General features: G+C 53.4%; 1 protein-coding gene across 1 annotated transcript in view; it reads right to left on the minus strand.

Moving 5' to 3' along the window:
- ADGRA1 (adhesion G protein-coupled receptor A1) overlaps positions 1 to 530 on the minus strand; it is a 33,996-nt gene extending 33,466 nt beyond the window's left edge. The window contains exon 1 of the mRNA XM_081247134.1: positions 350 to 530. The gene's annotated coding sequence lies outside the window, so the exon portion shown is untranslated. The remainder of the gene's footprint in view (positions 1 to 349) is intronic.
- Positions 531 to 13,709: the final 13,179 nt, after the last annotated feature.

A 13,709-nucleotide genomic window follows, 5' to 3' on the forward strand; every position in this document is an offset into this window, starting at 1 on the left:
AAGTCAAGAGACTCCAATAACCCCCAACGGACAGCCAGACCTGGGAGGGCGAAGCTTCCGCTGCCCGGACGTGGCCAGACCTCATGGGCTGGCGTCTCCCACACAGATCAGTATATCTGGTGGCTCCGTGCCGTCTGTGTAACCCAAAGTTGTTGAGAATCTGCATTTGGAAGAGCAGGAACTGCTCACTCCTGGTTGGCGCTGATGCCCAGGAAGCGGCCGGGGCAGTGTCTGCTGCGGTCACCGGGCTCCGACCTCGCCTCCCCCCAAGTCCTGCTGCCTTCTCGCCCGGGGGCCCACCTGCCGCGCAGACCCCGGAGAAACGGAGAAACGCAGCCCAACTTCTCACCTATTTTGGCAAAAACAGCAGGAGTGGCAGCGGTCCTGCGCTTCCTGTTGGCGAGAGGCGGTGAGTTCCCGGGTCCAGGAGCAGTTTTCCGCCCCAGGGGCAGCGCTGGAGCTCGTGAGCGGAGTGATCAACAGATTGCAAGGCTGCAGCCCGGCGACGGCCAGGGCTCTGCACCGGGGAGGGTGTCAGAGCCGGAGGGGCAGGCAGTCACTGCCGTTCTCAGCAGGCGGCTTCCCGGACTCCGGCGAGGAGTGCCTGCTCCCTCGGGCGGGCGACCGCCAGGGACCAGGGACGGTCGGTCGGGAAGCAGGAGCCGTAACCATGGGGATGGGGGAGGCGCTGATGGCGGCGACCAGCTCCCTGCGGCTGGGTGGGAATGGTTCTTCCCAGCCAGCCCGCGGGCCCCATCACACCGCAGAGCCGATTTAAAGAGACAACCGGCGGTTTTGCCTTCGCTTCCAAGAGAATCGCACAACTCACAACAACACGTCTCCCTGAAGAAGGCAGAAGGAGGACTGGCCGATGTTATTTTATTATTACGGGAACCCCTGTCCACTGGGGCTCTGAGAACAGAAATACACCCAAGGAAATTGATTTTGCAGGAATTTTCACGGTCCTCATATTAAAATATTCTCAAATCCAAATATGGCCACACCGAGGTGAACCCATGCGTCCACGCCAGCGTGAGTCAGCAGAGTGATCCTGCCAGGGTAGACAGGCCTCAGCTGTGCAGAAAGAGGCCCCCACACCCCTGCCCAGCCCAGGGTCCCAGCCCCCAGCCCGGGCGTTAGAGCTAGTGATGACAGGGCCCAGGAAGGAAGGCAAGCGTGTGGAGGGAGGGGAGGACAGCGGGACCTGCCTGCAGGGGGTGTGGGCCGCCGCCTGGCCAGCAGGCCTCTGGGTGGGGCCTTCCCTCGCCCCTGTCCCTCATCCACCAACATTCCCAACATTCCGTCTGCATCGCTCCCCGTATTCCCGTTGCACCGCTGTGGGATACCGTGATGGGTCCTGAACCTCAGCTGAGCGACAGGAAACCCCGAGGGGTGAAGGGATTTTCCAGTCGCCCAGTGACTGGTGTCAGAGCTGAGTGGAGGCCCTCACGCCCAGGCCCGGCCCACCTGGCGTCCTGGGGTGGCTCCCTCAGGGCTGGAGGGCGCTGTGGAGCTCCCTGGGGGCCTGGGTTGATGGTCCTGGACAAGTGGGGCAGTGGAGGAGGTGGGAAGGCCCGCCCTGGATCGGGAGCCTTTTGCTCAGACTCCCCCAGGCTGCGGTGGTCCCCACGGGGCTTGTGCCCAGCTGCAGCTGCCTCCACAGACTGTCCGGGGAAGGGGCACAGGTGAACACGGGTCAGGGGCTCCCAGACCAGAGGTGACAGAAAGGCAGGTGTGAACAACCCATCACGGGGCCCTGGTGACCAGGTGGCAGGAGGGCACAAGGAAGAGGCCCTGTGGGGGGCTGTCCCTCTGTCCTGTGCACTGCCTTCTGCGCTGTCCCTGTGCCCTGGCCGGAGAATAGTGACCCGTCCTAGCCTCAGAGCTGGTGGGGGCCGGGACCAGAGTTGGCTTCTGGGAGAACTTACAGGAGATGCTGTAGGAATGCAGAAGGATGGTGGGGTTGGGGGGCACTGGCCTGGCTTGGGGTGGCCTGGAGGAGCCCCTCCTAGCCCAGGCCTTAGTCCCACCCTGTATGCCCAGGGCTGGGGCCCACGGGCTCTAAAGGCAAAGGCTAATCAAGCTTCAGACTCACCAGGGGTCCAGGTGGGGCACATGGAGGGTCCCTGGGTGCTTTGGGGGGCACTGGGGGCTGGGTGGGGTGCACAGAAGGTTCTTGGGTGCTTTGGAAGGTCCCCCGAGGGGGCACATCAGACAGACAGGCCTGTCTGGCTGCTAATCCCAACCCCGTGGGTGCTGGCTCCCGAATCCCAGTGTTAGCCTGGGTGAGGGTTGGAGGCGGGGCGTCTCTCAGGAAGAGGCTGTCCTGGGAGCCACGGCTGCGGGCCTTGAGCTTTGTGACGGTGTGGGGAGCTGGGCCACCCTCAGGGCTGCTGCACCAGCCCTTCCTCGGGCTTGGCTACCCAGTGCCCAGGAGCTGGCACAGAGCTGCCCACAGAGGGGACGCAGGCCCGGTGATGCCCTCACACAGCCCCACACGGTGACCGGGCTCTGTACGCATCGCAGAGCAGCACACCTGCGAGGCTGTTGGCTGCTTTGCTGGCCACCGGGTCAGAGGGGCAAAGCCAGGGCGGGGAGAGCAGGGCGCTGTCGGTCGGCCCTGTGCCCACGGCCACTGACACTGCAGGAGCCTCAGACCTGCTCCCTGTCACACGGCCTCCGCTCAGAGGACCCAGAGGGACCCGCGTGGACGGGGCCGTGTCCTGGAAGTCATGGGTGCCGTGCTTTGGGCTGGAGACGCACCCTCGTTTGCTCCTGGGGCCTCAGGGTGGCCTGGGCTGGGGAGCCTCAGGCCGCCTTCTGCCCCGTGCCCTGAGCTTCTCTGCCGTCCATGAGCAGAGCCCCTGCTTTCCAGAATTTTCAGCGACCACGGAGCTGGGTTCAGTGGATCCCCGCCCTTTATGGTCTCTAATGTCCCAAACGTGTCTTCTAGGCACAGGCCTCTCACCGTCACCGAGAACTCACTCCTGAAACCTGTGTGGCTTTGCGGTAAAACAGGTGTCTCCTTCAGCGAGTAGGCTCTCAGCCCTCACTGCACTGAGCCTCTTCCTCCCCCCAGGAAAGGCCCCTTTCTGGAACATTCTGTGAGTTCAGGACTCCCTGCCACCGAGGGTCTGTACGCTGCGTGCCCCCCACCCGACCCCCTCTTGGCAGCCCCCCAGCCCTTTATCCAGCCCCTTGGAGGGAGAGTCGCTCCTGTAGCAGGGGTGACCCACGGCTCTGCGGGGCCGGGGCGGGGTGGGCGTGTGGCCAGGATGCGCTCAGGGGCAGCCGGGGCTGGGGGCGTGGGTCCCGCCTCGTCGGGGAGGGGAACCCCGGGGTGAGGATCGGGCTGGGCAGGAGGGCCGGGGTCCTGGTCCCCATGCCCAGGGGGGCCGGTGGGGGCTTTGGGAACCTGCAGGCCGCTTGTGCGAGGCCAGGAAACAGCCTGGTGATGCTGCTGAGCTCCTTCAGACGGCCTCACAGTGGACGGGGTCACAGGTCACATGATGCGCCGGGGTCAGCTCAGGGGGACGGGGGTGCCGTCTTCCCTCCCTGGGCGTGAGTCTGGCCGCAGCTTCATGCGCAAGTGCTCGCTTAGGATGGCCCCGGGGCTGCAGAGTCTCAGGCCGGGGGACCCGCCTCTTCCGTGGAAACTGCCGGGATCCTCGGGCTGCTCGCTTTCCGGCCGTTTCGTGGGGGCTGTGTGCGCTGGACGGAGGTGGCGTTGGTGGTGTTTCCGGCCTGCGTGCAGCCTGGCCCCGGAGGCCGGACGCCCGACCCGTCCCAGCCGCGCGCTCACATCCGCAGCTCACAGAGAGGAATGAAAACCACTCTCTGGTTGCCATGGCAACCAGCCATCTCCCCCAACAGTGTCAGTTTGAATTTGTGCAGAACATTTCTAACCAAGATTTACGCCAACAAGTTCACTCTGCCCTGAGGTCAAGCCGAATCTGAGAACCAAATAGTAAAATTAGCAAACGCACCTTAGTCTCATGGCCGCCCCTCCTCTACTGAAGCCTCTCGGAGCCCCCAGAGGACCAGGCCACCCCCAATGCAACTTCTCGCTGACCACCGGTGACCAATGGGCAGCCTCGGGGGTTCGTGGTCCCCTCACAGAAGAGGTGTCTCAGGGGGTTCACATTGAGAAGCATTGCGGGGTTCCATGCCCACGCACATCCCTGCCAGGCTCCCAGGTGCATCCAGGGGTGCAGGGCCCTTGTAGCCAAACCCAAGCAGGCCCACTTTGGGCTCCACAGGCCACAGGTCAGCCTGGGTGTTGGGTGACCGCACGGTGAGCAGAGTTCAGGAAAGTGACGGTGAGGCTCCGTCCTTTGTCTCTGAGTGCCCTGGGCTGGTAGCAGGCCCCAGACCTCCCCTGCCTCCTGGGGGTTCTCAGCCCTAGCCCACCTGGCTGCATCCTTCAGGCCCATTAAAAGGGTCCCTGAGAAGACACTTGAACGGAGAGGAAGGGCGGGGGACACTCGGAGAAAACAACGCTTAAATGTCACGAACATACTGCCTGTTTCTCTTTTTTCCTTTTTGGCAGTTCCCGATTTGCCCCATTTTTTATCTCCTTCCTTCCCTCACATCATATCTTCTTTTCTCCTTCATAGCCTTCAGGCCTGGAGCCATACCCATGGGTGCGGGGTCTGCTGGACCCAGGCCTGCAGGGGGACAGGCCTGCGACAGGGGCGGGCCTCAGGCTGAGAGGATGTGGGGGAGATCCTGCCTTGCTGGGTGCAGCCAGGGCACCAGTTTGCCTGGAGGATGTTCCTGTAGGAAGAAGAGCCCAGGATGCCACTTGGGACCATGTGGGGAGGGCTGGGGCCTGAAGAATCCTTGCTGGTTCTGTAGCACTGTGGAGTCATGGCTGGTGTTGTGGGGAGTCAGTAGGGAGGGAAGTCTTGCCCTTAGCTGCATGGTAAAGCTTGATGGGCTGGGACTTTGCTTGGACTCCTGGGGTCAGCCGGTCTCCCTTAACTCTGCTCCCACCCTACCCCCAGTCTCCCCAGAGGCCACATGGGGGCTGCAACCCTCTCACCCAGGACACGGCCTTCCTCCCGATATCCTGGGTTAGCCCATCAGTGGGACAGCCATGGTGGCCAAGGCTCTCTGCAACACGTGAGGGGTGTGGGGCCTGGGAGCAAACCCTGAGTGCGGCGAGGCAAGAAAGTGTGTCCACAGCAATCCCCTGAAAGGTCTGTGGTGCATCCCAAAGGCAGCACCCTCCGTCGGCACCCAGAACTGGCATCGTGCAGTGGAAACACACAGCTCCATCCCTAGCCTATTTGAGCTTCCCTTGCAAACTGTAAAAACAGAACACTTGTTAGGGACAGTCTCGAGGCAGGAACAAATGTGCCATTGGCCCTCCACATGTGCTCTGGGACCCATGACCCTGAGCTGTAAACCAGCCTCTGTCCATCATCACCTCCAAGGGCCTGCGCTGCACACCCACATGGGCAGTCCTGGACATGCACGACAGCCCTGGAGATGTCTGATTCCTCTACATGGAGTTGGGGTTCAACAGACCAAGGGGGACACACCTGCAAGTACCTGGTGGAGAGCACACACCAGCATGGGCTTGGGCAAGGAGGCATCCGGTACGCTCTGCCATGGAGGACCGGCTGACCATAGGCAGGGCAGCAAAGGGTCCACTAAGAGGGACACCTGAGCCCCAGCTCTGACGCTGGCTCTGCACATGTGAGAAGCACAGGGAGATGCCTCACTTTCAGAAGTTAATGTGGGTCCCAAGGCCGTCTGTGAATAGGAGGCTTTATAACCAGGGTCCTCTGCTTAAACTGTCCTCCTTTGACTCCCCTGCCCAGCTGGCATCGAGGTCATCCATGCTGATCTCAAACCCAAGGTCAGGACAGAAACAGGAACATCCAGTGGTCAGACTGTTTTATGTTGAGGGACTAGCCCAGTTTCCAGACCTGAATCATTAACCAAACTTAATTGATATTTTTAGAGCATTCCATCCAAAAGCAGCAGAATACACATTTTTCTCAAGTGCACATGGAACATTCTCCAGGATTGACTGCATGCTGGGCCACAAAGAGAGCCTTGGTAAATTTAAGAAAATTAAAATCATATCAAGCATCTTTTCTGACCACAACGCTATGAAATTAGAAATCAATTGCAAGAAAAAAACTGTAAAAAACACAAACACATGGAGGCTTAACAATATGCTACTAAACAATGAATGGATCACTGAAGAAATCAAAGAGGAAATCAAAAAATACCTAGAGACAAATGAAAATGAAAGCACGATGATTCAAAACCTATGGCCCATGGTAAAAGCAGTTCTAAGAGGGAATTTTATAGCAATACAATCTTACCTCAGGAAACAAGAAAAATCTCAAATAAACAACCTACCCTTACACGTAAAACAACTAGAGAAAGAATACACAAAACCCAAAGTTAGTAGAAGGAAAGAAATCATAAAGATTGGAGCAGAAATAAATGAAATATAAACAAAGAAAACAATAGAAAAGATCAAGGAAACTAAAACCTGGTTCTTTGAAAAGATAAATGAAATTGATAAACCTTTAGCCAGATTCATCAAGAAAAAAAGGGAGAGGGCTCAAACCAATAAAATTAGAAATGAAAAAGGAGAAGTTACAATGGGCATCACAGAAATACAAAGGATCATAAGAGACTACTATGAGCAACTATACACCAATAAAATGGACAACCTGGGAGAAATGGACAAATTCTTAGAAAGGTACAGTCTCCCAAGACTGAACCAGTAAGAAATAGAAAATATAAACATACCAATCACAAGTACTGAAATTGAAACTGTGAGTAAAAACTCCCAACAAACAAAAGTCCGGGACCAGATGGCTTCACAGGCAAATTCTATCAAACATTTAGAGAAGAGTTAACACCTGTCCTTCTGAACCTAATCCAAAAAATTGCAGAGAAAGGAACACTTCTGAACTCATTCTATGAGGCCAACTTTACCCTGATACCAAAACCAGAGAAAGATACCACAAGAAGAGAAAATTACAGGCCAATATCACTGATGAACATAGACACAAAAATCCTCAATAAAATACTAGCAATCCAAATCCAACAATACATTAAAAGGGTCATACACCATGATCAAGTGGGATTTATCCCAGGGATGCAAGGATTTCAATATCTGCAAATCAATTAGTGTAGTACACCACATTAACAAGTTGAAGACTAAAAACCATATGATCATCTCAATAGATGCAGAAAAAGCTTTTGACAAAATATAACACCCATTTATGATAAAAACTCTCCAGAAAGTGGGCATAGAGGGAACATACCTCATCGTAATAAAGGCCATATATGACACTACAGCTAACATCATACTCAATGGTGAAAAGGTGAAAGCATTTCCGTTAAGATCAGGAAAAAGACAAGGATGCCCACTCTCACCACTCTTATTCAACATAGTTTTGGAAGTGTTAGCCACAGCAATCAGAGAAGAAAAAGAAATAAAAGGAATCCAAATTGGAAAAGAAGAAGTAAAACTGTCACTGTTTGCAGATGACATGATACTATACATAGAAAATCCTAAAGATGCTACCAGAAAACTACTAGAGCTCATCAATCAATGAATTCAGTAAAGCTGCAAGATACAAAATTAATACACAGAAATCTGTTGCACTTCTATATACTAATAATGAAAGATCAGAAGGAGAAATTAAGGAAAAAATCCCATTCACCATTGCAACAAAAAGAATAAAGTACCTAGGAATAAACCTACCTAAGGAGGTAAAAGACCTGTACTCAGAAAACTATAAGACATTGATGAAAGAAATCAAAGATGACACAAACAGAGGGAGAGATATACCATGTTCTTGGACTGGAAGAATCAACATTGTGAAAATGACTATACTACCGAAAGCAATCTACAGATTCAATGCAATTCCTATCCAATTACCAACTGCATTTTTCACTGGACTGGAACACAAAATCTTAAAATTTGTGTGAAGACACAAAAGACCCCGAATAGCCAAAGCAATCTTGAGAAAGAAAAACGGAGCTGGAGGAATCAGGCTCCTGGACTTCAGACTATACTACAAAGCTACAGTCATCAAAACAGCATGGTACTGGCACAAAAACAGAAACATAGATCAATGGAACAGGATAGAAAGCCCAGAGATAAACCCACGTACCTATGGTCTATGACAAAGGAGGCAAGGATATACAATGGAGAAAAGACAGTCTCTTCAATAAGTGGTGCTGGGAAAACTGGAGAGCTACATGTAAAAGAATGAAATTAGAACACTACCTAATCTCATCCACAAAAACTCAAAATGGATTAAAGACCTAAATGTAAGACCAGATCTATACAACTCTTAGAGGAAAACATAGTCAGAACACTCTGATATATATCGCAGCAAAATCTTTTTTGACCCACCTCCTAGAGTAATGGAAATAAAAACAAATGGAACCTAATTAAACTCAAAAACTTTTGCACAGCAAAGGAAACGATAGGCAAAACAGAAAGACAGCCCACAGAATGGGAGAAAATATTTGCAAACGATGTGACCGACAAGGGGTTAGTTTCCAAAATTTACAAACAGCAGCTCAATATCAAAAAAAAACAAACAACCCAATCAAAAAACGGGCAGAAGACCTAGATAGACATTTCTCCAGAGAAGAAATACAGATGGCCAAAAAGCACACGAAAAGATGTTCAATATCACTAATTATTAGAGAAATGCAAATCAATACTACAGTGAGGTATCATCTCACACTGGTCAGAATGGCCACCATCAAAAAATCTACAAACAATAAATGCGGGAGAGGGTGCGGAGCAAAGGAAACCCTCTTACACTGTTGGTGGGAATGTAAATTGGTACAAGCACTATGGAGAACAGTATTGAGATTCCTTAAAAAACTAAAAATAGGGCTTCCCTGGAGGCGCAGTGGTTGAGAGTCTGCCTACCAATGCAGGGGACATGGGTTCATGCCCCAGTCCAGGAAGATCCCACATGCCGCGGAGCAGCTGGGCCCATGGGCCATGGCCGCTGAGCCTGCGTGTCCAGAGCCTGTGCTCTGCAACGGGAGAGGCCACAACAGTGAGAGGCCCGTGTACCGAAAAAAAAAAAAAAACCTAAAAATAGAACTACCATATGACCCAGCAATCCCACTACTGGGCATATACCCTGAGAAAACCATAATTCAAAAACAGTCATGTACCAAAATGTTCATTGCAGCTCTATTTACAATAGCCCAGAGATGGAAACAACCTAAGTGTCCATCATTAGATGAATGGATAAAGAAGATGTGGCACATATATACAATGGAATATTACTCAGCCATAAAAAGAAACGAAATTGAGCTATTTGTAATGAGGTGGATAGACCTAGAGTCTGTCATACAGAGTGAAGTAAGTCAGAAAGACTAAGACAAATACCATATTCTAACACATATATATGGAATTTAAGAAAAAAATGTCATGAAGAACCTAGGGGTAAGACAGGAATAAAGACACAGACCTACTAGAGAATGGACTTGAGGATATGGGGAGGGGGAAGGGTAAGCTGTGACAAAGTGAAAGAGAGGCATGGACATATATACACTACCAAACGTAAGGTAGATAGCTAGTGGGAAGCAGCCGCATAGCACAGGGAGATCAGCTCGGTGCTTTGTGACCGCCTGGAGGGGTGGGATAGGGAGGGTGGGAGGGAGGGAGACGCAAGAGGGAAGAGATATGGGAACATATGTATATGTATAACTGATTCACTTTGTTATAAAGCAGAAACTAACACACCATTGTAAAGCAATTATACTCCAAAAAAAAAAAAAGACACATGCACCCCGATGTTCATTGCAGCACTGTTTACGATAGCCAGAACATGGAAGCAACCTAAATGTCCATTAGCAGATGTGGTATATATTCTCTCTCTCTCTCTCTCTCTCTGTCTCTCTGTCTCTCTGTCTCTCTCTCTGTCTCTCTCTCTCTCTCTCTCTCTCTCTCTATATATATATATATATATATATATATATATATTCTATATCTAGAATAACAGAAGCAGACTCACGGACTTAGAGAATGAATTTACGGTTACTGGGGGGAAAGGCGGGGGAGGGATAGATTGTGAGTGGGGACTGACACGTACACACTGCTATACTGAAAATAGATAACCAACCAGGACCTACTGTATAGTACAGGGAACTCTGCTCAATATTCTGTAGCAACCTAAATGGGAAAAGAATTTTTAAAAGAATAGTTACATGTATATATATAACTAAATCATTTTGCTGTACACCTGAAACTAACACAACATTGTTAATCAACTATGTTCCAGTATAAAATTAAAAAAAAAAAAAAACTTCAGGGACTAGTCCAGTTTCCAGACCTGAGTCATTAACCACACTTACTGCTTCAAGGAAACTTTCAGCCTCCTGGAACTGGAGCTGGTGTCTGGGGGGCCTGGTACTCTCTGTGGGGCTGAGTTCACCTGTGGGGTTCCCGCAGGAGTGGAGGGTCTTGAGGGAAACTCCTGCCGGGAGGGTCTTCCTCTGCTGTCCCTGCCGTGTCACCACCTGCTGCAGCCCCCCATCCTGGGGCAGTGGACACAGGAAGAGGAGACGGTAGGATGGCCGCAGCTGAGCCGGCCTTGGTGCCGGCCTGGGCCTGACCCTGCCGCCCTCGTGCTCCCGCAGGACGTGCCCTCCTTCCCGCTCAGGCCTCCTGCTCTGGCATCTGACCCGCCCTGCCTGTCTGGGCCCCGCCTGGGCTGGCCTGTCCCACGCGGCCCAGCTCCCACCGGTCTCCCCGGCCTCCACTCTCCTCCGCCGGCTGCCCGGTCCCTGCCAACTCTTCTGGCACTTGGGCCAAAGCAATTTTACCAAATTAGATGTGGTCAAAAGCAAGTTGCTCCACATGGCAATTTTGTTAAAATAGTGATTTGTTAGAAAATTAATATTCCCAAGTCTCTGGTTTTCTAGCATTAGCCGTTTTGGCACACCACAGGACAGACTTCCAATGCTTTGTGTCTTGAAACACTCCCCCTTCTCCTTTCAAAATACCCCTAAGCCTAAAAATAATCTTTACATTTTAATATCTAATCATTTTCAGCCAGTTATTCTTGCTTTGAGCCTTTGGAATAGCAGAGGTTTGGAACACCCTGACTGTCTAACGGGGTGGCTTGGAGTAACTGACGCTTGCTGGCTGGTGATGGGGGAGCAGCCCTTGGACAGGAGGCCAGCAGACGCGCGTGCAGCCGCAGTTCACAGATGTGTGACAGGATGTGCGTAGTGGAGCGAGTGTGTGCACCTGTGCGTGTGCGTTGGGACAATCTGAGGGACCCAGGGGGTGGTGTTGGTGCCCACAGCCAAGCAGGATAGTGACCATTGGTCAGCTTATTCTTCTGCATCTGTATTTTAGATACTACTTTCTTGACCATGCATTGTTTTATTGGTAAAGATAAAACCCAATAAAATCAGTTTCAACATAAAAAAATATAAAATTTTAATAGTTGTGACTTTGAGGTTTTTTGATTAACTCCTTAGTTGTAGTTATTTGGCTCACTCCATGGTTTGCCTACGTTACAAAGCAGGGCTGGCAAAATAACTAAAATTAGTTACAAGCCAAAAAATCAAGAAATAAGGAAAAAGCAAACATTATGATAAATAGAAACAAAAGTAGAAAAGCTCTTGAATTTTGAAAAAGGATCACAACTTGTGAATATAAAGAAAGCATTTTCAAAATCCCCCTTTACCCAAACTGGGATCCTGTGAAAGCAGTGGGCACACAGTCCTGGCTTGCTCGCGAGCCTGTTGCCTGCCCCCTTCTCGTGTGTGAGAAGCGCCTGGCGGAGGCGTCTGCGGGGGAGGCTGGCGGGCAGGGCGCCCAGACCCCAGGGCGCACAGATGGCCACTCTTCAGTCAGACCCGGGTGCCCCGGCCGGCCCTGCTGACCCTGCAGGACAGCAGTCAGGTCCAGGAGGAGCCGGCCTCACGCTGAACTCGCCCAGGTTGGCAGGTTTATACATTTTGGAAGTCTATAAAAGCTAAGATCCTCATTAATTTCCAAATATGGTTTGCAAACTCCAACACTGACCAGTACGTCCACACGCTCCACAGACTCTTTAAGTGGCAGCAGCAGGTGGGGGGAAAGTGGAGGACAAGTGGGCGTGAGGGAGGAGGACGGAGGGTGGGGGCCCCGGGGGAGGACCTGCCGAGGCCGCCAGCACCACCATCCTGCTCACCGGCTTGGCACCCGGAGGAGGCTCGCACGGGCCAGGGGAGGAGACCCTCACACCTCCCGCCCAGCCCCTGCCTGGAAGCCGTGCTCTTTCTCCCCAGACGGGAGCTCACACTTCCCTCCGAGGAGCTGAGGTCCCACCGGCCAGGCTCCTCCCACCCCAGGCGGGGCTCACAAGCCCCCTGCACCTCTCCCCTCCTCACCCCTCCCTGGGCTCTGGGGCTTCCCCGTGGCCGCTGCCATCTGTGTAAACCTGCTCTGGCCCCCAGGCACCCCGAGGGGCTCAAACCTCCCCACCTGCCCAGCCTCCTTGGAGCTGCCCTGAGACCACAGGTGTGGGCAGAGGCTCCTGGCCCTGCGGGCAGTCCCGTCCATCTCCGTCCAGGCGGGCAGAAGTTGTCCACATGGCGGGCTCCATCCCTGCTCCCTGCACAAGCCCCTCTGCAGGAAGCCCGGTGCCCTGGGCTGGCACATTGGTCTGGGGAGGAGCGGGGTCCTGGTGGGAAGAAAGGGAGTGTGGTCCTCCCAGGGCCCAGCCCCCGATCCGCCCTGTAGTGCAGCCCCACTCGGCCCAGCCTCAGGCTCCCTGAGGTTGTGGGGTGCCAGCTGTGGAGGCCAAATGGGGGGCTCAGGGGACAGCGATAGAGCCCAGAACCCAGGAGGGAGGGTCAGGCCCCGGGTCCCGGCAGTCGGGGCGGCGTCTCCCTGGGCCTGACCACGCCTGCCCATTGCCTCCAGTTAGATACGGGGACAGAGATCAGATGGTCAAGGACAGACTTGGGCTGAGCGTGGGCTTGGGCCACACGGGCCCCAAGGCCAGACTGGACGCTCTCTCTGTGCTCATCACCCCACAGGGAGTCCTGCGAGGCCCTTGAGCCCCGGGCCCCGGGCCACCCACCGGAGGTGAGGGGTGCAGCCCTGCAGGAAGATTCTGTTTCCTGCTTTGAATCCCCCTGTTGTGCACCTTAATCCTTCATCACTCCTAAACCACTGATAAGAAAAGCCCTCCTCATCCCCGGTTTAATAAAAGACTCCCAGTTAAGCACTTTTCTCCAAATGCAATTTGGACACAGTCAGATCCACCGAGTCAGGTTTCAGGTTGACTTTCAAATCCTCCTGCCTTTCCCTTTTCATTCCTGGAAGAGTTGGCAGGTCCTGACGCTGAGGTGAGCTCACAGGTGGTCCCTGCACCCGGAGGGCCCAGGCCAGTCACCGGGGGCCCTGCAGACCATGCGGGGTTATGGGCACCACTGCTGCTCCCGGACAGACCCTGCGGCAGCTCGAGGTCTAGGCCCAGAGGAAGGGGCTTCGCTCCTGGGAGACGCTCACCTGGCAGGGACCACCTCTCTTGAGCCCCCTGGCTCCCCGCTCAGCCTGCTTGTCGGGAAAGCACGCGAGGTCCCTGTGTTGATGGCAGGCGGCCAAGGGGCTGTAACTCGGGGCGGCCTGGCTTGGTTTGTTCGCTGTGCTGGGGGCACTGGGCCCAGTCCCCTCAGAGTGAACCTGTTACGTT

Source organism: Mesoplodon bidens (assembly GCF_964165515.1).
Source record: "Mesoplodon bidens genome assembly, chromosome: 1".
Lineage (NCBI taxonomy): Eukaryota > Metazoa > Chordata > Mammalia > Artiodactyla > Ziphiidae > Mesoplodon > Mesoplodon bidens.